The 26,511-nt window shown below is 41.9% G+C and overlaps 1 pseudogene; it reads left to right on the top strand.

Moving 5' to 3' along the window:
• Positions 1 to 21,298: 21,298 nt before the first annotated feature.
• Positions 21,299 to 26,120, top strand: LOC133755215 (la-related protein 4B-like; annotated as a pseudogene).
• Positions 26,121 to 26,511: the final 391 nt, after the last annotated feature.

Raw genomic sequence — 26,511 nt, 5'->3', positions numbered from 1 at the left:
GAAACCTACATTTGTTCTCAGGAAAATAAACTTTTCTCTGCCTTCTACTGCAGTTTAGTTCACAGGTTCCAATGCAAAAATGGAATAGGAAATAATCATCAAGAATGTAAACATAAAACTCAGTTGCTGGGACTGGCATTGTGGCACAGCACATTAAACTATCACTTATGATGCCTGCATCCCCTATCAGAGTGCCAACTTGAATCCTAGCTGTGTTCTTTCTGATCCAATCCTCTAAACCTGTGCCTAGGAATTAGCAGATAATGGTTCAACTCCTTGACTCCTTGCCACCCACATGAAATACTCAGATGGGGTTCCTGACTGCTAGCTTCAGTCTGGCCCAGGCCCAACTGTTGCAGCCATTTAGGGGAGGGAACCAGTGAATGGAAGTTTCTCTCTCTCTCCCTCTCTGCACTCCTCCTTCATGTATGTGAATCTCCTTCCCTGTCACTCTGCCTTTCAGCAAAATAAAATCTCCCGTCATGATCAAGCATTTGGGGATACTACACTTTAGGAGGAAATGGATTGATTTGTTCAGAGTGCTCAAAGCAGCTCTTTTATATCCCACACTTATGTTTTTATAGCACTTATTATGGCATCAGTGTGTTTTATTCATTTTTTCGTATCTAGTCTGTGACCTATTAAAAAGCAGCCTTTCTGATTGTGTCTTTTTGCTGCTCCATCCCAAATACTTAGAATAGTGTCTAGTGCCTGACATGTAAAGAACATTTGTTGAATGAGCAAACGGAGCTATTTACTAAGTGTTATGGGGGAGCTCATGTATAATCAATCCATTTATAAAATAAAGCTCAGCAGACTATGGAATGTTTATATTATATATAAAATATATATGACTTTGCAGTCTGCCTTTGAACTTGGTCATAAGCATCAGCATCCTGGTCTCCTTAATTTGTTGTGGGCAGTAAGAAGATTTCTGTCTGCTCTGTTTAAAGATCTCCATGGTTCTCAGTGTTCAAAGAGCTTTTCTGCTGGTGACCTTCCATGTCCACCTGGTTTCTCTTTGTACCCAAGCATGGACATGAGGATTGTGATTGTTGATATGGATCCCAGCTCAAAACTCAAAATAGGGGCTGGAACTGTGGTTTAGTGGGTAAAGCCATCACCTACACTGCTGGCTTTCCATATGGGTACCGGTTTGAGTCCCAGCTGCTCCACTTCTGATCTAACTCTCTGCTGTGGCCTGAGAAAGCAGCAGAAGTTAGCACAAGTTCTTGGACCCCTTCATCCATGTGGGAAATCTGGAAGAAGCTCCTGGCTCCTGGCTCCGTATTGGCTCAGCTCCGGCCATTGTGGCCATTTGGGGAATGGCCAGCAGATGGAAGACCTGACTCTCTGCCTCTCCTTCTTTCTCTGTGTAACTCTGCCTTTCAAATAAATAAATAAATCTTTAAAAAAACCTCAAAATATACTCACTAAAATATTTTTTATTTCCTTTTTCATTTCACTTCAAGCCAATGGCAGTTTGACAGTGTGGATTGAGATCCACATATGTGTGACTTTTCCAGTTTTTCTCAAATAGATTTCTATTTTTATTCTATTGGGTTAGGAAAGACAATGGTATGACTTCAATTTTCTAAAAATTGTTGACACATTTTTTTCTGAATTAGATGATCTCACCTGGAGAATTTTTGACAGCTGTTGAGAAGAACACATGTTCTGCTGCTGTCAGGTAGAATGCTCTCTGGGTAACTGTTAGGAAAAATTGATTTACAGTGCTCACATCTACCACTCTCTATTGATTTCCCACCTAGATATTCTCTTTTATTTTGAAAGTGGTGTATCGGCCTCTTCTGTTTGTTCCATTGCTGTTTATTCCTTCAGAGCTGTCAACATTTGCTTTACATATTGTAGTGCTCTGTGGCTGAGTATACATGTTGTTCAACCTAGGAAAGTACACAGGTGAGCAACTCAATATCAAGAATAATATGGGAACAAAATGAGGAATTCAAAATATACATAGAACCTTGAAGAAGAATCAATAAATTTTCAAGATGTAGAAAATGATGAATAAAGAGAAAAAACTTCTATTCCAAGGAAACACAACAGAAGAAATATTTTGTTATACAGAAATGTGGTTGGGTTTGTATGATCCCCAAGCTCTGATGCATCTCCCTGGCACAAATCCACATCTTCTACTGAGAACATTGTCCCAGGACTTCTTCAGGGAGTGATCCATCCCACCTGTCAGTGCAAGTGGTAAGTGAGGATAGAACTAGCTCCTGCTGCAGGGGCAAGGGTCATGCTTGTTCTTCCTGCTGTGGCATTGTTGGTGCATGAGGAGTTGGGGCTCAGGTGTGCACATTTTGAGGAAATGCACAGGCCCCAGGATTTAGCCCTGGCTGTGAACAAATGGTCTCTCTGTTCAGCACAAGGCACACCTGCTTCCAGCTAGTGTAAGATGCCAGGGGTGACCAAATTATGTTTCTCTCAAACACAGCCAGGAGGGAGGGGAGCCAGGCCTCACTCACATTAAGTATGGCTTCTGCTCTTTGTCATCAGTGTCTTTAGTGATGGAAGATGGCATCTGATGATTCCTATTAAAAAAAATCAACATAGCAGCTCATCAAAATGGAATCAGAAAGGTTGTGGAAATGGGCAAATATAAGAGATTGCACAAAATTAGTAAGTATTAACTGCACTTCTGAGAAAGCATAACATAACTTTTATGAGATGTGTATTTGACTTTTTTCACATCAACAGTTTTTTTTTTGTTTTAGAGATTTGTTTTGTTTATTTCAAACATAAAGTTAGAGAGGTAGAGACAGAGAGATCTTCCATCCACTGGTTCACTCCCCAAATGGCCACAATGGCCTGAGCTGGGCCAATCTGAAGCCAGGGGTTTCTTCCAGGTTCCCCATGTGTGTGCTGGGGCCAAGTACTTGAGACATTTCCCACTGCTTTCCCAGGCACATTAGTGAAGAGTTGGATGGAAAGTGGAGCACCCAAGACTCAAATTGGCAGCCATATAAGATGTAGGCATCACAGGCTGGAGCTGTGCCATAGCTCCAGCCCCTATTTGAATACTTTTTAAATGTACTGTTAGTGTGGTACTGACAAAACAAAATATAGCTGATGAATTTTATCATTTAAGCATTTCTAAGTGTATGTTGAGTAGTGTTGAGTATAAGCATTGCTGTGTGACCAATATTCAGAACTGTTTTTCCTTATGAGAGTGAAACTCTGCCCAATGAATGAAAATTTCCTATAATTCCACTATCCCTAACTCCCAGTAACTGCCATTCTACTTGCCATTGCCCAGGCTACAGAGTCTTTAGGAGGTACAGTGATTTTTCAGGGTCACATAACAGCATTTAGAGAGAACCATGTTGGAACTCAGTTCTGTCTCTGCAAAGCTGGGTCCTGATTGTACCCAGCACTCCCTGGGGTTTTTGGATTCAGCTATGTGATTATGGACATGGCATGAGGCAGAAGGAGTATGAGACTTTGGAGAGTCTTTTCTGCTGAGGAATCCCATGAAATAGGATCCCAAGAAATGAAATCAATTTCTTGGAGAAAGTCAACAATAGAACCTGGAACTCATTGTGTCAAGCTTTCTTTGCTGAAGCCCCACTGGAGAAAGCCATCTGTTCTGCTGCTCTGTCCTGACTTTCCAGGTGCCCAGACTCAAGAAATCCTGCAGATATTGGCTCAGCTCTCACTATTGATATCTTGGACATTTGGGCAGGAAGGACCCCATGGTGACATCGGTTGTCCAAAAGAAAGAAACTCTAGGCAAGGTCACCACGCTGATCCCACTTGGGCATTGCAACACTACTTCCCCTTTTGTGGATATTTTTTGGGAGCCCATGTAGGCCATCCTGTCCCATATAGGAACAATTTATTGGAAGAGTTAAAATCTGGGTCAGCCTGTTAGGTCTACACTCTAGGTCATGGCAGACAGAATGGGAAGAAGAATGATGTGGTGGTGCTCATCTTTTATGTGAATCGTAAGCTAGAGAAATGTTCAGATAGAAATATGTGCTTGACCTTGCTAACGAAAATTACACAGAACAGAAGCAGTATTGATAGCCAGATGGGGTTATGATACCACCAGACCTACATTTAGGACCATTGCACAGGGGCTGGCACTGTGGCACAGCGGGTTAACACCCTGGCCGTGAAGTGCTGGCATCCCATATGGATGCCAGTTTGAGTCTCAGCTGCTCAATTTCTCATCCAGCTCTCTGCTATGGCCTGGGAAAGCAGTAGGAGATGGCAAAAGTCCTTGGGCCCCTGCACCCATCTGGGAGACCTGGAGGAAGCTCCTGGCTCATGGCTTTGGACTGGTGCTGCTCTGGCCATTGGGGCCAATTGGGGAGTGAACCATCAGATGAAAGACCTCTCTCTCCCTCTCTGCTTCTCCTTTCACTGTGTAACTCTGACTTTCAAATAAATAAATCTTGAAAAAAAGAACCATTGCACGAACTTGAAAATATACTTAACAGATCATATACTTCTCCCTGGGTGAGGAGCAATTGCACCACACTGACAATGAAGCCCAATGCTGAATCCACTTTGAGTGCAGATGCAAAGAGATCTTCATAACCATGGCCTGGAAATGGCCAATAAGATCTCCTGCTCCTGTTCTTTAAAAAAAATGGAACACCCAATTGTGTTGGTGAAAATACAAAGATTTTCAGCCACATGTGCATTGTTGGTGGTAACGTAAAATGGCACAACCACCACAGAAAACAGTGTCTCTTAATTAAATTAAAAATAGAATTTTTATGTGATCTCATACTCTCACTTCTGAGTATACATCTAAAAGTATTGAAAGTTCAATATAAGCAAAGTATAAATATTATTCACCACAGCATAATTCACTGTAGCCAAGATTTCTAGTGTGGTCTGTACTCAGTGAAAAGTTACGCAGGCACAGAAGAAAAGGAAATCCTGTGACATGGATGAACCTTGAATATATTTCACTAAATGAAATTAGCTACAAGTATCAGTCTCCAAAGGAAAAATACTGCAAGATTCCAATCATATGAAATAAATAAAGTAGTCAGAGGGACTGGCACTTTGGGGCAGTGGGTTTAAACTCCTGCCTATAGTGCCAGCATCCCATATGGGTGCTTGTTCTAGTCCTGGCTGCTCCACTTCTGATCCAGATCTCTGACATGGCCTGGGAAAGCAGGAGAAGATGCTCCAAGTCCTTGGGTCCCTGCACCTGAGTGGGAAGCCTGGAAGAAACTCCTTCCTCCTGGCTTCAGATTGGCTCAGCTCTGGTTATCTTGGTGTTTTGGGGAGTGAACCAGTGGATGAAAGACCTCTCTCTCTGGCTCTACCACTCTCTGTAACTCTGTCTTTCAAATAAATAAAATAAATCTTTAAAATAAAATAGAATACTAGAAACAGAAAGTAGAAGAGTGGTTATGGATGGTAGGAAGGGTATGCAACTCAGTAGAAATGGAATTTTTAGATGAAAAAATCCTAGAGATCTGGTGTGTGTGTGTAGACACATGTATATGTCACTTTCCTTAGAATAACTGCCCTTGTGAGATACAGTACTCAAGCCCTCTTCTACCTGACCTTGGATAAGAAAAGGGCTCCCTCTGTTGGTTATATGTCACTCTTCAGGTGCTTGAGGTAGGGCTGGTGGCACACTATTCCCAAGTGAGTAGAGTCGTGACTGGTGTTACCTAGGAATGTTGGAAAGGCTGCAATGATGTCTCCTTTCTCTCTCCAGTTTGGTCCCCTTAGTTATCACACTCTCTTTGGGTGAGAATACAGGAAGATACACCAGTCTCTGCTGAGTTTATGATGATGCAACTGCAGTTGGGGCCTATGAATTTATCCTCCTTTGTAAGAAAATGGGCAGCCTCTCATTTTGGCCCAAGACTTTGAAATGCATCCAATAAATATAGTTCTAGCTTTATTTTTGTAGGAGCCTGGTTCAAGTTATAGCAGACCAGAGGATGATCAATAATATCTTTCCAACATTTACATTAACATTTCTTTCTCCATGAAGAATTTTCCTTTAGATAAAAAACATGAAAGACTGTGATTTTTCTCTTCTATATCATGGAGTTGCTAAGGAAATAATTCCCTAATTAACCATTGGAGCGATCGAAGTGAATTTAAGTGAGTGGTAAACACAGAAGATAGACACACACAGTAAACTCAGATCTGGTCAACCTGGTTGTTTCCAGGCAGGTTTGTAAAGATGATAAAGTGTGACTGTGGAGTAAGATTTCTGCCAGAGCACTCTTAGTGAAGACATTTTCTTCCCAGAACACAGAGTGTGACCTCAGGTACTGATTAAAGTTAGCTTATGACTACTAACAAGAAGAGCATTGAGCCCTTGTGAGAATGTAGGCTTCACAAGAACATGCAGCTGCTTTCTCAGACATGCTTGTTAGGGTTTGCAACCATGATGGAGAACTACAACCAAGACCATGCTTGTTCAGGCCTGCCACCTGGGAACGGAACCTGAAGGAGGGAGTGGGAATGAAAAGAGGGACAAGGGCTCAGAGAATGGAGCCAAGACAGCAAGGCTGATCAAGGCTCATTTATTCCAGTGTCTCAGAGATATTTATGCATAATCAGCTGCAGCTCAAGGCAACTCAGAAGTTAACAGCAAATGCAAGCAACTTATCGGGGTTTCTACAACACAGTCAGAACATAGTTAATTTTAGCAGAGTGCTCCTGTTTAATCATCCTCCTTCAACATGGGAATATGTGACTTTCTCATCCCAGGAATTCCACAAGCCATTATTGACCTTGACTTGCCTATGGGCTGCCTACACATGCTGAGCTGCCACGCCCACAGCTGTGATACCCACGTGGCAAGATGTTGCTGCATCGGGGGTCTAAAGCTGCAGGGTTTGAGGTTAGCGCTCTGTCGGAGTGGGGCCTCAGGCGGTTCCTGTGCAGTCCGTGGTTGTAATGACCCCCGACTCACATGAAGGGGAGCCGAAGACTGTCCTTGCTGTCTTTGGGGACACTGTGTCTCCGCTCTGTTGATGATCTCATTATGCATTATCTACCAGCTGTGTTTACACTTTACTGCTTGCTCTCACAATTATCAGAAACAAGAAAATCAAAAAAAAGAAGCTAACGTTTCCCATAAGATTATGGAGAAATTCAAACAATCTTTGCCCCTCTGTTTACTAAAGCTATTTACGAGGGAGCTAGGAATGCAAGTCAAAACATATCATTAGGTTCCCATTATAGTGACAGAAAAATGTTAAGATTGCTCAGGGACTATCTCCAAGTATCTAAAGGGCAAGCAAAACTTTGGGTAGTAATTCCCCTAAACAATTCATGAGGCGAAACTAAGCCAAAGGTCAATTCTCATCCTCAGTAAATTGTCTAAAAACAATGTCCCCACTATGTTCCTCATAAAACCACTCATATGACATCATTGTTTTAACTCATTTTGTCAACCTTTGTGATAAAAGTTTTACATTTGCCTGTAGCATTGTCCTTTACTATATAAACCCAAGCCTTACTACAATAAATCGCAGCAGTAACATACACATAACGTGTGTGTCTGTCTGTCATTTCCCCGCCGATTCCTGATTCTCCTAAGAGCCTTCACCCCTCGTTCTCCCTCGGTCTGAGACTCCGCGAGAGCCGGTCCACGGCAGGTGGCGCCCGAACAGGGACCTGAAGGACAGGTAATCTTTCTCTTTCTTTCCTCAGAATTAGGAACGGCTCTTACCAGGGAACTGCAGTCCCGCCGGTAAAGGCTCACCGGTTAAGAGTAAGTAATCTAGGGAATCATGGGGCACGCTTTTACCAAGAATGAAAAAATGCTAGTTGTCATGCTATGGAAAATGCTGACTAAATCTGGATTTCCTGTCTCGGTAAAAACAGTAAAAACTTTTACTTCTTTTCTCAAAAGGGTTAGTCCTTGGTTCCTGGAGGGAGGCTCTTTAATCTTAGAAGATTGGAAAAAGGTTGGCAAAGAAATGCGTAGGTATGTACAAAACCAAGGGGAAAATACCTTGCCCCCACAAGCATATCAACTTTGGTACCAAATTAGAGAACTTTTGGTGGAAACCACACCGTTTGAAGGCTTGTGCCGTGAGACAGCCTCTGATACAGGAGAAACTACAAATTATAAAATACCGGATTGTGGTCCAGGGGGTCCCAGGCAGTGTACTCCTTTGATGGCTTCTGCACCTCCTATGGTGTATAATGCCATAAAAAAGGATGAGAAGGAGGATGATGATTATAACGAGGTAAATTGGAAGGAATTGGAGGGTGAAGAACGAGAGGAGGACGAGGAGGATGATTATAGAGACCACCATAGGCCTCCTCCTGTTCCTATGCAATCTGTGATGAGGAAGACTTCCAAGCCTAGAAGGCGCCCTCCTCCATTACCCCCTCCTCCAATGGGCTTTAAAGGTGCCATAGCTGAGGCTCAAAAAAATGGGGATGTTGCCTTTGGCATCTTTCCTGTTGTAGAGACCTCTGAAAATGATGAAGAACCTACCTGGGAGCCTCTACCTTTAAAAACGCTCAAAGAACTTCAGAGTGCGGTAAAAACTAGTGGTGCTACCGCGCCTTACACTTTACAAATTGTGGACATGATAGCCAGCTTATGGCTGACCCCTTATGATTGGATGCAAACAGCTAAGGCTACTCTTAATCCTGGGGATTTTATCCTTTGGAGAACAGAGTATGAGGATAAGTGTAAAGAAACTATTAATCAAAGTATCAAGAAAAGAGGCCCTAAGCCTACAATGTCTATGCTTATGGGGTCAGGGGAATATGCCCCCTTAAAAGCTCAACAAAAAATTCCAAAAGACATTTTAAAGTTAATAACAAACAATGCAATATACGCTTGGCGTAACATTCCCCCTACAGGAACCAAACCAGGAACATTGGCAGGTATTAGACAGGGAACGGAAGAGCCTTATCAGGATTTCATTTCCAGATTAGAAGAAGCAGTAACGAGGATGCTGCCTCCTTCTGAGGGGACAGACATGCTCTTAAAACAATTGGCTTGGGAAAATGCTAATCCATTGTGTCAGGATTTAATTCGGCCTATTAGAAAGACAGGAACTATTCAAGATTATGTAAAAGCATGTTTAGATGCCTCACCAGCTATAGTCCAGGGAATGGCCTATGCTGCAGCTATGAAAGGTCAAAAGTTCAGTGCATATGTTAAGAAAACATACGGAGGAGGCGCCAAATCATCATCTATGGATGTTTGTTATAACTGTGGTCAACCAGGGCATATGCAAAGGGAATGCAAACATCCTAAGGAGGATGCTAAGAAGCAAGGGCCGCCAGGGCTGTGTCCTTGGTGTAAGAAGGGAAAACATTGGAAAAATGAGTGTAAGTCCAAGTTCCATAAAGATGGGACTCCTTTAAATAAGGAAAAAGAGAAACAGGAGGAAACAAAAAACTAGATGAGGGGCGGTCTCCTAGCCCCACACCAAAGGGAGAGGAGTCAGCAGGGCAGAAACATCAACTAAATCCTGAAGCCCCGGAATTTACTGTGCATGATTTGCTTAGGGCAACACTGGGTAGTGCAGGCTTGGATTTGGCAAGCTCAAAAGACATTATAGTGTCTAAGTGGGACGGAGTAACTTTAGTGCCCACTAATGTAAAAGGAACCTTATTGCCTCAAACTGTAGGATTAATAATTGGCAGAAGTTCAAATTATGCAAAGAATTTTGAAGTACTTCCTGGTGTCTTAGACGCGGACACTGAAACAGACATAAAGATAATGATCAGACCTCTAAAAGAGACCATTCAAATTCATAAAGGACAAAGAATAGCTCAAATTTTGTTATTGCCCTATGTAAACTTGCCAAACAGGATTATAAAAGAAAGTAGAGGCCAGGGCCAGTTTGGCAGCACTGATGAGGGTGTATTTTTAATGCAAGATCTTGGCCAGCGTCCATTTAAGGTTGTGTCTCTCAATGGTAGGAAATTTAAGGGGCTCCTTGATACCAGAGCAGACAGAACATGTATTGCTTCCTCGGATTGGCCTTCAGCCTGGCCAGTACATTGGACAGGCTCTTCATTGTTGGGCTTGGGGACAGCTAATGGTGTCCTGCAAAGTTCAGCAATGTTAAAATGGACTTGTGAAGGTAAGGAAGGATATATACAGCCTTATGTTCTTCCCTCTTTACCATTTACACTATGGGGAAGAGATTTCTTGGACGCAATGGAAGTAAAATTGGTAACAGCAGACAATTTAAATGAACAGCATTTTATATAGGGGCCACTGCAGAAAATTTAGTAGCAGATAAAATAGAGTGGCTGACTCAAGAACCTGTGTGGGTGAGTCAGTGGCCCCTAACAGAAGAAAAAATACAGGCTCTTGAGCAGCTAGTACAAGAACAACTAGAAAAAGGGCATTTAGTAGAATCAAAAAGTCCTTGGAATACACCAGTATTTGTTATAAAGAAAAAATCAGATAAATGGAGGCTCTTACAAGATTTGAGAGCAGTCAATGCAGTTATGAAGGGCATGGGTCCTTTGCAATCTGGACTGCCATCTCCGGTTGCTGTTCCTAAAGGATGGAAAGTCATTATTATAGATCTACAAGATTGTTTCTTTACTATAAAATTGGATCCTGCAGACTGTGAGCATTTTGCTTTCAGTGTGCCATCATCAAATTTTAAGCAACCATATAAAAGGTATCAATGGGTAACTTTGCCTCAAGGCATAAAAAATTCTCCTACTTTATGTCAAAAATTTGTTAACAAGGCAATGCAAATTATTAAAAAAATGCTACTGCATATATAATTCATTATATGGATGATATATTATTGGCCCATGAAAATTCTGCTGTACTAGAAAATTTATTATATGACACTATTCAAACTTTAACTGCTCATGGCTTGGTTATAGCTCCTGATAAAGTGCAAAGAGATCGACCTTTAAATTATTTGGGACAAATTATAAAAGATGATTATATTGTTTCACAAAAGATATCAATTAGAAGGGATAGGCTAAAAACATTAAATGATTATCAAAAATTATTAGGAGACATTAATTGGTTAAGACCTCATTTAAAGATTACTACAGGAGAATTGAGTCCCTTATATTCCATCTTGCATGGTGACTCTAATCCTAAGTCTCTAAGGACATTAACGCCAGAGGCATTGCAGGCATTACAATTGGTTGAAGAAGCCTTATCTAAGGCACGCGTACATCAGATAGATTATGTTGTGCCCTGGTGTCTTTTGATTTTTGCAACAGCTTATACGCCTACAGCTTGCCTATGGCAGGAGGGAGTCTTGGAGTGGCTTCACTTGCCTCATACACAGGCAAAGATGCTTGCAGATTATCCTTATTTATGTGCTTTATTAATTACCAAAGGTAGAGCTCGCTCTAAAGAATTGTTTGGCAAGGAGCCAGCCACTATTGTCACACCATACAATAAAAGTCAAGTAGAGGAGCTAATGCAAAATAATGAAGATTGGGTCATAGCGCTGCAAAACTATGCAGGGCAGATAAAATATCATTATCCAAAACATCCTATTATAAAATTTGCAAGACATGTAGAATTGGTATTTCCAGTCTGGTTTTCGCCGCAACCTTTAGCTAAAGCTCAAAATATTTTTACTAATGGGTCATCTTCAGGTTGTGCTGTGGTTTATTCTAAAGAGCACGGTGTGTATGTTAAAAGTGGTGAAAAAACCTCTGCCCAGCAGGCGGAAATAAAAACAGTCATATTGGCCTTTACAAAATTTCCACAACCATTTAACCTTTATTCAGATTCTAAATATGTGGTTAATTTATTTCCGGCCTTAGAGACAGCTCTCTTATCAGGAAAATCACCTATTCTTACTTTATTAAGACAATTACAAAAGTTAATCAGGGAAAGAACAGCAAAATTCTTTATAGGACATATAAGAGGCCATAGTAAATTGCCAGGGCCTCTGGCAGAAGAAAATGCCATAGCAGATATGCATACCCAGCCTATTATAGCTACAGTGAAGGAGGCATTAAAAAGTCATAATATTCACCATCAAAATGCAGCCTCTTTGCGAAAAATGTTCTCTATTACTAGAGAACAGGCAAGACAGATTGTAAAACAATGTACTCATTGTCCCCCCGTACATCATCCTCCAAAAATGGGTGTAAATCCCCGAGGTTTAAAAGCTAACATTATTTGGCAGATGGATGTAACTCATGTGTCTTCTTTTGGTAAGTTGGGATATGTGCATGTAACTGTTGACACCTTTTCTCATTTTGTGCATGCTTCTGCTAGAACGGGAAAAGCAGTAAAAGATGTTGTTCAACATTTAATTCAGTGTTTCCAAATTATGGGTATTCCTTCTCAAATTAAGACTGATAATGGACCAGCTTATATCTCTAAAGCATTTGCAAATTTTTGTGCCCAATGGCACATAACTCATATTACGGGTATTCCTTATAATCCTCAAGGACAAGCAATCATTAAAAGAGCTCATCAAACATTAAAACTACAATTGGAACGCCTTCAAACTGCTAATTCTTATTTCTCACCACATCATATATTGTCTCATTCATTGTTTGTTTTAAATCATTTAAATGCTGATGGAAAGGGCCTTACAGCGGCCCTACGACACTGGAACAGGGAGGTCTATAAGACCCCCCTGCCCAAAGTCCTCTGGAAAGACCTCTTAACAGGAATGTGGAAAGGTCCGGATGTGCTAATCACCTCGGGATGAGGTTATGCTTGTGTTTTTCCACAGGATGCCGACTCCCCTGTCTGGATCCCAGATAGGCTCATCAGGACAACCCCCGGCACAGCGCCGCAAGCAGCGACGCTGGAGAAAACAAAAAAAACGCATGGAACATCAGATAAAGAAATTGGAAATAACCCAGCAGAGGCAGAAAATCACCTGGACGATGGTCCGTCACCTGGCTCGGAAAGCGAAAGAGCTTCTCGCTGAGCAGGGGAAGCCTCCCACAACTTCCTATCTTTTTGTGGCTTTTCTTGCCTTGATTTCAACTCCAAAGACTGAGGGGACTTCATATTGGGCTTATGTTCCTAATCCACCTATTGTGCAACCTGTGGGGTGGCTGGATAGGGAACCTGTGAAAGTGTTAACAAATGACTCATTACGGTTAGGGGGCGTGCAGGACTCTGATGCAAGAGTCTCTTCCTCCTCTATAATTTCCTTTGAGGGGAGAGCAGACTCATTGCCAATTTGTCTCACGCTACAAGGAAGAGCTCCTAATGGTTGTCTCACCACGAGCTATAAAACTTTCCTAACTGACAGCCCAGACCACAACAATCCTGGTAAGCGATGGGTCTGGGAAACAGAAATTCAAGCATTAGGGGCTCAGGCCCCTTATTTCAATGACAACTTTACACATGTTCCAGAATTTGATCTGCCACTCACGCCATGTGTGAAAAAGTATCGAAACCCAGATAGGACGTGGTTATCGTCCTTAACTAAATTCCCAACCTGGTTATCTTGTGGATTTTCTGTTGCTGCGTGGTATCAACCTGAGGGTGGTGACATAACAATTTGGGACTTTTCTAATTCAAATCCTGGGGATGGAAATTATAAAAAGTACTTAAAAGAAAAAAGTAATAAATTTCATAATTATACTTATCTTGGATTGGGGGAACCTTTACGGCGATGGTTTTCTCCTGGCTTTGTAGAACCTACCTGGTTTGCAGTAAAAGACAATGTAACTAGAAAACATACCGATTTATATCGCTTGGTAGCTGCTGCAAACATGTTGTTAGAAAAACAACCTAATCAAACTGTTTCGCAACCCATAGGTGTTAAGGCTTGCATAGCTTACCCCAGTGCTATATTGTTAGCTCAAACTGAAACTGTAACTATAACAAAAGAAGGTCGCTCTTATAAAATCACTTGTGCTGCATGTAAAATGACAAATTGCATTACCTCTGCTGAACCTAAAGACTTTACTACCATACTTCTAGTATGCAGACCGCCATTTGTGCTGCTACCTGTTGAATTAGGAAAAGAAAGTTGGTATGATAATTCTGCTTTACAAGTACTAGATCTGTTAAGTGGACTTTTGCGTCCGAAACGCTTTGTTGCTGCTTTAATTTTGGGGATTACTGCTTTGATTACTATTATTACAACTTTTGCTATAGCTACTACTGCTTTAGTTCAGGAGATTCAAACTGCTCACTATGTCAATACATTAAATAGAAATATTACCATAGCATTGATTACACAAGAAGCAATAGATCAGAAGTTAGAAGCCAAAATTAATGTGTTAGAGGAAGTGGTCTTAGCTTTAGGACAAGATATAGCTAACCTCCAAACAATGTTTTCTGCTCGTTGTCATAGTAACTTTAAGTCAATCTGTGTTACTCCGCTACCATATAATTCTTCAGAATCTTGGGAGAAAGTGAAAGTGCATTTGCAGGGTGTCTGGCATAATAATGATATAATGCATGATTTAAACGCTTTGCAAAAGGAAATTGCTGTTGCTAGTCAATCAAGGCTACAAATAGGGGATTTGCAGAATATAGCTACTAGTTTAAAAGCAGAAATCAAAAATTTAAACCCCATAAATTGGAAAAACTACCTCATTTATATAGGGATAGTGGCATTAGTAGTATTGCTAATTATAATTTTTCTTCCTGGAATTCTAAAATGCATATTTAATTCTTTACAGAGCGTCCGGCAGGAAGTTTTCTAGCTTCATTTTAAAAATAAAAAAGGAGGAATTGCCACACCCACAGCTGTGATACCCACGTGGCAAGATGTTGCTGCATCGGGGGTCTAAAGCTGCAGGGTTTGAGGTTAGCGCTCTGTCGGAGTGGGGCCTCAGGCGGTTCCTGTGCAGTCCGTGGTTGTAATGACCCCCGACTCACATGAAGGGGAGCCGAAGACTGTCCTTGCTGACTTTGGGGACACTGTGTCTCCACTCTGTTGATGATCTCGTTATGCATTATCTACCAGCTGTGTTTACACTTTACTGCTTGCTCTCACAATTATCAGAAACAAGAAAATCAAAAAAAAGAAGCTAACGTTTCCCATAAGATTATGGAGAAATTCAAACAATCTTTGCCCCTCTGTTTACTAAAGCTATTTACGAGGGAGCTAGGAATGCAAGTCAAAACATATCATTAGGTTCCCATTATAGTGACAGAAAAATGTTAAGATTGCTCAGGGACTATCTCCAAGTATCTAAAGGGCAAGCAAAACTTTGGGTAGTAATTCCCCTAAACAATTCATGAGGCGAAACTAAGCCAAAGGTCAATTCTCATCCTCAGTAAATTGTCTAAAAACAATGTCCCCACTATGTTCCTCATAAAACCACTCATATGACATCATTGTTTTAACTCATTTTGTCAACCTTTGTGATAAAAGTTTTACATTTGCCTGTAGCATTGTCCTTTACTATATAAACCCAAGCCTTACTACAATAAATCGCAGCAGTAACATACACATAACGTGTGTGTCTGTCTGTCATTTCCCCGCCGATTCCTGATTCTCCTAAGAGCCTTCACCCCTCGTTCTCCCTCGGTCTGAGACTCCGCGAGAGCTGGTCCGCAGCACTGAGCAAAGAAAAAGTTTTATTAGAGTCAAGAACTGCCAGGAGTATCCTCAGAGGGAGAGGCTCTCTGGGCTCAGGTGTAGGGCTGGGGTGTTAGAGGGAACTTGTCCCAAGGGAGGTGGGAGATAGGTTGGAGAAGCCAAACAAAGGGATGTGGGATGTGGGCTGGAGCAGCTGGAGAAGGTACCTGATACCAGGAGGCACAGGATGTCAGCCTGATTTATAATAGGGGCAGTTGTGGGAACAGTGAGGCACAGAGAGTCTCTCAGGCCTGATTTTGGGAATGATGAGTCTCTCCATAAGCACAGCACCTCTGTGTTTTTGCTTTCCTGATGCCAGGAAAGACTGGCGGAGATGCCTCAGACCAGTGTGGATTCAGGACTCTCACAATGTTTATCTAATATATCCTGCTAAATGTGTTTCAGAGAAACCTTAGTTCTATGAACACATGTGCTCTACAACAGGCTGTTATAATCTTTATCAGTAAAGAAACCACACCGGGCTAGTCTGTGCACACTTTTTGGAGGAAGAGACCCCATGTCCTGTTTTTGCTTTCATTTGCACACCCCAACATGTGACCTTGGTTATCCAGACTACTGTGACCAAATTAGATACTGGAACATCTAAGCATCAGCGTGTGAGCATGCAAACTATAGATTTGAGCGCTGGTCTGGTTTTGAAAAGATTTTGTGTATCAAGGTAGTTGTAAAAGATTTGTTGCAGAATAAAGGCAACTATTAGGCTTAAAGTTCCTTGTCATTGGTTCACTCCCCAAATATCTGCAATGGTCAAAACTGTGCCAATACTTAAGGTGGGGTCAAGAACTCTATATAGGTTTCCCAAATGGGTGGCAGGAACTCAGTTAGTTTAACCATCACCATTGCTTTCCGGGGTCTGCAGTAACAAGAAACTGGAGTATGGTTCTGGATGAAGATATCAAACTTATGCACTGTAATGTAGGATTCAGGCATGTAACTACTAGACCTGCCTGCTTCTCTTATCCATATTTTTTAAATACATATAATATATGAAGAGTAATTTTATTTACTTTTAGCTGTGGATTTAAGATTTTTTAAAATAATTATTTATTTATTTGAAAGTCAGAGTTACACAGAAAAAGGAAGAGAGAGAGAGAGAGCACAAGATCTCCTCTCCACTGTTTCACACCTCAAATGGCCACAATGCTCTGGCTGGAACCAGGAGTCAGGAGTTTCTTTCAGATTCCTCACATGGGTACAGGGGCCCAAGCACATGGGCCATCCTCCATTGTATTTCTGGGGATATTAGCAGGGAAATGAATTGGAATTGGAGCAGCTAGGTCTTGAACCAGCAACCATAAGGGATGCTGGTGTCACAGGAAGTGTGACTATGCCACAATGCTGGCCCCCTGGATGTAGATTTAAAAGGCATGTAACTATAAAAAATAATGTTACATGACAATTTTTGGAATAAATGTTGAGATGATATTAAATTGGAAATATTCTGTTTCCCATTTAGCAGATAGACTGGATTAAGAGACAAGAAAATGGGACTGGCACTATGGCATAGGAAGTTAATCCTCCTCCTGTGGTACTAGCATCTCATATGGGTGCTGGTTGATGTCCTGGTTGCTCCGCTTCTGATCCAGCTCCCTGATAATGGCCTGTAAAAGCAGTGCAGATGGCTCAGGTGCTTGGGCCCCTGCACTCATGGGAGACCCAGAGGAGATGCTGGCTCCTGGCTTGGGATTGGCCCAGCTCTGGCCATTGTGACCATTTGGGGAGTGGACTAGATGATGGAAGAGCTCTCTCTCTGTCTCTTCTCTCTGTCTAAAATGCTGCCTCTCAAATAAATAATAATAGTAACATATACAAGGAAAATGATAACTGATGATTGGAAACCCCAGACAAGAGAGAAGGGAGTCCTCACCACAGAAGAAATCAGGCTAAGATCATCATATTGCAGCAGTTCAGGAATCCGAGCCTGTCTGGAACTGCTTATATGTGCCAATGAACACAATGGTGAGATAGAGGTGAAAGAGCTGCACCTGCTGAACCTCAGGTTTGTATTTAGACTGTTCAATCTGAATAGTGCTGGTCACTGTTTCATCATCCTCTCCACCTTAACACAAACAGACATAAATCCCATTTATTATTTGCTACATAAGAAACACCATATACTTTAGCTCTTCACCTCTTTCAATGTTCAGTCATTTTGTGGAGGAACCTAAGGTTCATATCAGAGAATAGTTAACTCATGGTCATAGTTGATATGTCAGAATTAATTCATGTTTAGCTGCCTCATAAGGAGTTAGGAGATGCATTTGAAACTGATAAGGAAATAGTCTTATAGTCTTAAGTTCAAAAATTTATAATCATGTATAATTTCCCACTTTACTCAGACATCTACAGGTTATTTCACAGCATAGCTGTGACACTCCCATATACTGAAATCGCTGACTGTTCAGATTGTGTACATATCCCAGTGATTGTGTGGGAAAGACACATGGAAGGCCAGCACAGGGAAATACTTGAGGGTAATCCCAACCATGGTTCAAATTTTCTATCGGGGCCGGCACCATGGCTCACTTGGTTAATCCTTCACCTGGGGTGCTGGCATACCATATGGGCACTGGGTTCTGGTCCTAGCTACTCCTCTTCCAGTCCAGCTCTCTGCTGTGGCCCAGGAAAGCAGTGGAGGATGGCCCAAGTGCTTGGTCCCTGCACCCACATGGGAGACCAGGAGGAAGCACCTGGCTCCTGGCTTCAGATCCACACAGCACGCCAGCCATGGCAGCCATTTGGGGTGTGAGCCAACAGAGGGAGGACCTTTCTCTCTGTCTCTCTCTCTCTCTCACTGTCTAACTCTTCCTGTCAAATAAAAAAAATTTCTATCCATAGAGCCACCTGCTTGGTACAGTTATGACCTTCTCTCCTAACCATTGGTACAGATGGCCTTGGCTGAGCAAGGATGTCCATATTTTAGGAGTTAGTCACATTCAAGGATATGATTATGGATGTCACCATAGAAGCTCAGGCCCTGCTTGAGACTTCTGAGGGAAAGCTGTAGAGGACATGTTCTGAAGAACATGTTCTGAAGAACATCTGCTTCATGAGTATTAAGACATATGGATTCTAATTCAATGAAGAGTTTTTAGGAAAAAAATGTAGCATTCACTTATCTAACATTTTAGCCCTCAGGTATTCACCTGAAGGAAGTGAAAATACATATTATAAAACATTTTCCCAAATCTGCCACTAGGCAAGAAGACAAGACCAGAGAGTCCTGGATTATATAAAGCAAATGGTCATAAGTGAGATTAAAATAAAATCAGAGAGATGTTTTTCAGACGCAGAATAGGATTGCAAATTGGGAGACAGATTCAGTTTAAAGTGAACCATGATTCTTCTGAGGTGGAGCAGGACTGAGGCTTTTATAATAAGGAAAGGGAGGGGATGTCCAGCTTTGCATTCTTTGAATATATACAGGGTAGGATGAGTGCAATGGTTTGAATTGATGCAGGAACTAGCATGTGATTCAATAGGCTAAGCTGCTCTTCTGACATTGGCATCTAATAGAGGAGTGCAGGTTTGAGTCCTGGCAACTCCTCTTCCATTCTAGATTCTTGCTAGTTTGTCTGGAAAAGCAGTAGATAATGGCCCAACCATTTCTGTCAACCATATGGAAGATCTGGATGAAGCTCCTGGCTCCTGTCTTTCATCTAACTCAGTCCTGATTGTGGTGGGCATTGTGTAGTAAGCCAATAGATGAGTGATTTCTGCTACTTGTCTTTCTCAGTCTCTCTGACTTTCAAATAAAAACTAAATTAAAAATTAAGGAGTGGCCATTTGACATAGTGGTGTGACCACTTCTCAGGATCCCTGCATCTCATGTCAGAGAGCCTGGGAAAAGTCCCGGCTCTGCTTCTGGTCCCAGCTTCATGTTGGTGTGCATTCTGAGAGACAGTGATGAGGCTTAAAGGAGTTGAGTTCATGCCACCTTTGTAGAGACTCAGATTGTGTTTCAGGTTGCTGGTTTGGGCTTGGTCCTGCCCCAGTTGTGGCATAAAGTTGGGGAGTGAACCAACAGATTTGAGATATACCCCTATGTCTACTTTTCAAGTACAAAAATAGAATAATTATTTTTAAAGAGCAACAGGGTTTTCAAAACCTTTAAAATAGAAAGATCAAGCTGTTTACAAATTATCACAAATATATATTCACAAGATATGCATTGTGAATATTATTCTATTTTTTTTGTGCAGTCTAAACACAGGCATGTAGATTCTTAGAAGGGGACAAGTTTTACAACTTTGGCCTTATAGGAATTGGGTAAGGTTTATCCTTCATAGTATTTGATGCTGTCCCTGCTTTACTAACATGATGTGGATATTGTCATCTTACAATTTGGTCATTTTAAGAGTAGTTAACTTTGGGCTGGCGCTGCGGCTCAATAGGCTAATCCTCCACCTAGCAGCACTGGCACACCAGGTTCTAGTCCCGGTTGGGCACCGGATTCTGTCCTGGTTGCCCCTCTTCCAGGCCAGCTCTCTGCTGTGGCCAGGGAGTGCAGTGGAGGATGGCCCAAGTCCTTGGGCCCTGCACCCCATGGAAGACCAGGAGAAGCACCTGGCTCCTGCCATTGGATTAGCGTGGTGAGCCGGCTGCAGTGCACCAGCCGCAGCGGCCATTGGATTGTGAACCAACGGCAAAAGGAAGACCTTTCTCTCTGTCTCTCTCTCACTGTCCACTCTGCCTGTCAAAAAATAATAATAATAATAATAAAATAAAATAAATAAATAAAAGGAAAAAAAAAGCATATGAACCCCAATTTAGGAAAGCAACATTAGTTCAACGTTATAGCCCAACCCACATAACTATCACATCTTTTTCCAACTGTGTCAAAATATCTTTTCTCCCATTGGGATTCAATGTTCTTTTTCTGGAATTCTCCTTGACACTTCCCTAATATGTAAGCCCTCAATAGATATCAAGAGCAGAGATGACTCAAGCTGGGCCCCTCCAGTGTTCCTTTCTGAGAAGATGTGGGCCCTGTGTTCTCATCAGAAACACCCTGGTCCGATGCTGGGCTCTGCTCAGTCTCCCATTCACTCTATGATGGATGCTATCAACTTGGAACTTAGTGAATTTCTGCCAGATTGGTTCACATACAACCCTCTTGTTTTTTAAAGATTTATTTATTTATTTGAAAATCAGAGTTACAGAGAGAGGAGAGGCAGAGAGAGAGAGAGAGGTCTTCCATCCAATCGTTCACTCCCCAAATGACCCCAACAGCCAGAGCTGGGCCAGAGCTGAGCTGATCTGAAGCCAGGAGCCAGGAGCTTCCTCCAGGTCTCCCACATGGGTACAGGGGCCCAAGGACTTGGGCCATCCTCTACTGCTTTCCCAGGCCATCGCAGAGAGCTGGATCAGAAAATGAGCAGCCAGGACTAGAACCCATGCCCATATTGGATACCGGCACTTCAGGCCAGGGTGTTAACCTGCTATGCCACAGCGCTGGCCCCACACATACAACCTTTTAAGGATTTATTTAGATGTGTTCTCATGCGAAGGGAAGGAGTGTTGGGGATCCGGATTCTCGAGGTTGAGGCTTTTCATCCCCAAAGGAGAAGAATCCGCTTCCGCCACTGCACCTGGCCCATGCCTGCCCTTCCTTCCTGTGTGGGGCTGGCCTGCAGTGCCGCCTCTTCCTACAGTCTCCCTCCTCAGCTCTCCCCATGTGTTGCATGGTCGTCAGGCACTGGGGCTGGCAAGGAGCCCGCCAGAGGCCGGTCAGGCGGCACTGGCAGCATTTGGAAGTTTACATTAAATTTTTCCCAGTGGAACCCATGAATTCTGGTCAGGATGCTAAAGTTGTGGCTGAACTGCAGGCACAGTGAGGCCAAGAGGGCAAGGGCAGCTCTCATCTGATGAATGGTCCTATATTTCAAACCACTTCTCAAACAAATTCCATCCCAGCTTTGAGTCAGGTACCATCAACTAAGGTTTCAGAGCTAAACCCTAAGGCAAAAGTGTGGGGGACTCATGTTACATTTGGAAGCAAGTAGTGCAGCTGTCAGTTTGAGTGCTGCATGGGAGGAGACAGCCGGCCATGGTGCAGACTGCAGCCCACAGGGATTGGATGTCAATGGTGATGTGACAAAAGTCGTGAGAATGCAGCATTACCAGATTTACTTGTGTCAAAACAGACACGAACGCTTTGGCTATGGATCACGCAGAATACAAATCTCTACCTGAAAATAGTGAAACAGAAGGAAATGAATCTCAACCAGAAAGCCAGGAAGATCCTGGAGAAGTACTTAAAAAATTAGAATTCTGTTTATCTAGGGAGACTCTTGCTAGTGCCGTGTATCTTACATCACAGATGGACAGTGAGCAGTATGCTCTAATTACAATGGTAGCTGCTCTTGACCATATCAAGAAACTCAGTACTAGTGTGGATTTCATTGTTGAAGTGCTAAGATCTTTACCTTTAGTCCAGGTGGATGAGAAGGGAGAAAAAGTGAGGCCAAATCAAAATCGTTGCATAGTAATATTGTGAGAAATATCTGAATCTACCCCTGGGGAAGAAGTAGAAGCACTATTTAAAGGAAATAATTTACTGAAATTTATAAACTGTGAATTTGCCTATAATGATAATTGATTTTTTACATTTGAAACAGAAGCTGATGCACAACAAGCTTACAAATACCTATGAAAAGTCAAAACTTTTCAAGGAAAACCAATTAAAGTGCAGCTAAAAGAAAGGCAATAGCTATAAACCTGTTTTTGCCAAAGAATGGATTTAAATCTCTCGACAATGTCTATTCTCCCAAAAGCAATTTATACATTCTATGCAATACCAACCAAGATACCGAAGACATTCTTCCCAGATCTGGAAAAAATGATGCTGAAATTCATATGGAGACACAGGAGACCTCGAATAGCCAAAGCAATCTTGTACAACAAAAACAAAGCCGGAGGCATCACAATACCAGATTTCAGGACATACTACAGGGCAGTTGTTATCAAAACAGCATGGTACTGGTACAGAAACAGATGGATAGACCAATGGAACAGAATAGAAACACCAGAAATCAATCCAAACATCTACAGCCAACTTATATTTGATCAAAGATCCAAAACTAATCCCTGAAATAAGGACAGTCTATTCAACAAATGGTGCTGGGAAAATTGGATTTCCACGTGCAGAAGCCTGAAGCAAGACCCCTGTCTTTCACCTTACACAAAAATTCACTCAACATGGAAATAAGACTTAAATCTATGACCCAAAACCATCAAATTATTAGAGAGCATTGGAGAAACACTGCAAGATATAGGTATAGGCGAAGACTTCTTGGAAAGGACCCCAGGAGCACAGGCAGTCAAAGCCAAAATTAACATTTGGGATTGCATCAAATTGAGAAGTTTCTTTACTGCAAAAGAAACAGTCAGGAAAGTGAATAGGCAACCGACAGAATGGGAAAAAATATTTACAAACTATGCTACAGATAAAGGGTTGATAACCAGAATCTACAAAGAAATCAAGAAACTCCACAACAACAAAGCAAACAACCCACTTGAGAGATGGGCCAAGGACCTTAATAGACATTTTTCAAAAGAGGAAATCCAAATGGCCAACAGACACATGAAAAAATGTTCAAGAGCACTAGCAATCAGGGAAATGCAAATTAAAACCACAATGGGGTTTCACCTCACCCCGGTGAGAATGGCTCACATTCAGAAATCTACCAACAACAGATGCTGGAGAGGATGTGGGGAAAAAGGGACACTAAGCCACTGTTGGTGGGAATGCAAACTGGTTAAGCCACTATGGAAGTCAGTCTGGAGATTCCTCAGAAACCTAAACATAACCCCACCATTCAACCCAGCCATCCCACTCCTTGGAATTTACCCAAAGGAAATTAATTTGGCAAACAAAAAAGCGGTCTGCACATTAATGTTTACTGCAGCTCAATTCACAATAGCTAAGACCTGGAACCAACCCAAATGCCCATCAACAGTAGACTGGATAAAGAAAATATGGGACATGTACTCTATAGAATACTACACAGCAGTCAAAAACAACGAAACCCGGTCATTTGCAACAAGATGGAGGAATCTGGAAAACATCATGCTGAGTGAATTAAGCCAGTCCCAAAGAGACAAATATTTGTTTTTCCTGATCGGCGACAACTAACTGAGCACCAAAGGGAAAACCTGTTGAAGTGAAATGGACACTATGAGAAACAGTGACCTGATCAGCTCTTGTCCTGACTGTTGATGTACAATGTAATACTTTATCCTTTTTAGTATTTTGGTGTTGTTGTTGTTCTAGTACTAGTGGTTGAACTCTGTAATTAACACACAATTATTCTTAGGAGTTTAAATTTTAACTGAAAAGTGATCCCTGTTAAATATGAGTGGGAAAAAGAGAGGGAGGAGATGTAAAATTTGGGACATGCTTAATCGGACTTGCCCCAAATGGTGGAGTTAGAAATGTGCCAGGGGATTCCAATACAATCCCAACATGGTGGCATGTACCAATGCCATCTCACTAGTCCAAGTGATCAATTTCAGTTCACAATTGATCACTCTGATAGGTCTAAGATTCAAAGATATCACACAAACAAGACTAGTGTCTGCTAATACTAACCGATAGAATCATAAAGGGAAAAAACGATCCAACATGGGAAGCGGGATACACAGCAGACTCTTAGAATGGCAGATGTCCTAAATAGCACTCTGGACTCAGAATCAGCCCTTAAGGCATTCAGATCTGGCTCAAGAGCCCATGAGAGTATTTTAGGCATGGAAAGCCAAAACACCATGGAAAAGAAAAAAAAAAGAAGACATAAATGAAAGATCTCTGAGAGTGAGATCCCAGTGGAAAGAATGGGGCCATCAAAGAAGGAAGTACCTTTCTCTGAAGGGAGGAGAGAACTTCCACTTTGACTATGACCCTATCAGAATAAAATCAAAGTTGGCAAACCCTAAAGGCTTCCATAGCCCTGGCAACTCATGACTAGAGCATTGGGAGATTACTGACACCATAAACAAGAGTGTCAAATTGTTAAATCAACAACAGGAATCACTGTGTACTTACATCTCATGTGGGATCTGTCCTTAATGTGTTGTCCAATGTGAAGTGAAGCTATAACTAGTACTGAAACAGTATTTTTACACTTTGTGTTTGTGTGGGTGCAAACTGATGAAATCTTTGCTTAGCATATACTGAATCGATCTTCTGTATATAAAGATAATTGGAAATGAAAAAAAAAACCTGGTGTTAAATTGGAAATTGCATACAAAATTAATCATTTTTTTAAAAAAATATCATGTAGGATCTCTGTCTTTAATGTGCTGTACACTGTTATTAATAACACTGTTATTTAATGCTATAACTAGTACTCCAACAGTATTTTTTCACTTTGTATTGCTATGTGGGGGCAAACTGTTGAAATCTTTACTTAATATATACTAAACTGATCTTCTGTATATAAAGAGAATTGAAAATGAATTTTGATGTGAATGGAAGGGGAGAGGGAGCGGGAAAGGGGAGAGTTGCAGGTGGGAGGGAAGTTATGGGTGGGGGAGCAATTGTAATCCATAAGCTGTACTTTGGAAATTTATATTCATGAAATAAAAGTTAAAAAAATAAATCTCTCGACATGAACCTTTATACATAGCAGTGTTACACATCATTTATTTACCTCCACTATACAGGCCCCAACAACAGTTTCTTCTGCACAGTCTGACTGCCCCCCATTGTCAACCATGCATAACTATTTTTATCCACCCTTGGTAATTCTATTTCCAAATACTGGATTTATACATGAGTTTACGTCTCCAACCTTCAAGCCTGCAGCCTCTCCTCTGACTTCACTCAGACAGTATCCTCCCAGAAGCAGGAAAAATTCCTTGGGCTATAGGAAGAAAAGGGAGGAGAAGTTTACAAGCAGTCAAACTCAGTCTCCAACACGACCAAAGCCTCCATCACAAACTTTGAATTAGGGCTGTCCAACTTCCCCCCATTGCCTGGAGCTGCAGGCAATTTGATGACAGGACTTGTTTGAAAACAGGCCATCTAGCTTAATAGGATTATCAAAGGAAAGGAGCCTCCATGCAGATGCAAGTAGGAACACTATTCCTGTAGTGGTCCCCAGAGAGCCCTCACTGCTGGCTTCTTGTGCTGTATCAGCAACATATGAATGATACCCCCCCAGCCCATTGGCCTGAGGATCCCAAGGTGTAGAAAAGCAGAGGGAAACCCACATTGTGGACAGCCTCTCTCTGTCCTTACTACAACTGCGTGTAAATCAGTGCAGGTGAATGGAGCTGCCATAGAACTGTGAAAGCCCAGTTACGTGGAGATTTGTCAGAGAACGAGTAAAGAGCACCTTCTTCCCCCACTGCAACCCCAAAAATAACAAAAGTCAAACCCCCACAGTTGTAGGAAGGAGGAGAAGAAGCTCGCTGTGCCTGTGGAAAAATAGAGGGAGCTCCACCTTCAAGTCCATTCCCAGAGTCCCCAAAGACCAGGAGAAGCAGCCTGGGCACTGGCCCTCACCCTCAGCTGTTGGAAAGTGTCTTCACAGATGACAGAACACTGCCCCAAGTCTCCTCAGTGAAAATCCTATGTCTGGGAGCGGTTGCATAGAGCTGTATTAGCCACAAGCGAAACACTCTTCCCACTCAGTATGAGAATGAGTCGCTGGTTAGGCACTCGCAGTGTCTGTGAGCCCCATGGAATGCTTGCAAGTTATTTTTTCTTCTATGAGTCAGATTCTCCCCCTCTTGGAAAAAAATATAGTTTTCAGGATTTAATTAACCCTATTTTTGGTTGGTGCTTAACTGGAGGTGATGTGTAAGTCTGATTTTTTTCAGGATAGAAAATGCATTTATCCCAACAGATTGGTGTTTTCTATTAAGCCTCTGTGTGGTTCTGAATGCAAGCTATATATAGTGATTTTTTCTAAATTAAGGGAACTATGCTACTTTATTTTTTAAATAATATTGATCTACAAGTGCGTATCTCAGATGCTCCAGCAGATGGCGGCCT

Source organism: Lepus europaeus, unplaced genomic scaffold (assembly GCF_033115175.1).
Source record: "Lepus europaeus isolate LE1 unplaced genomic scaffold, mLepTim1.pri SCAFFOLD_3_1, whole genome shotgun sequence".
NCBI lineage: Eukaryota > Metazoa > Chordata > Mammalia > Lagomorpha > Leporidae > Lepus > Lepus europaeus.
This window is presented reverse-complemented; position numbering and strand designations above follow the sequence as displayed.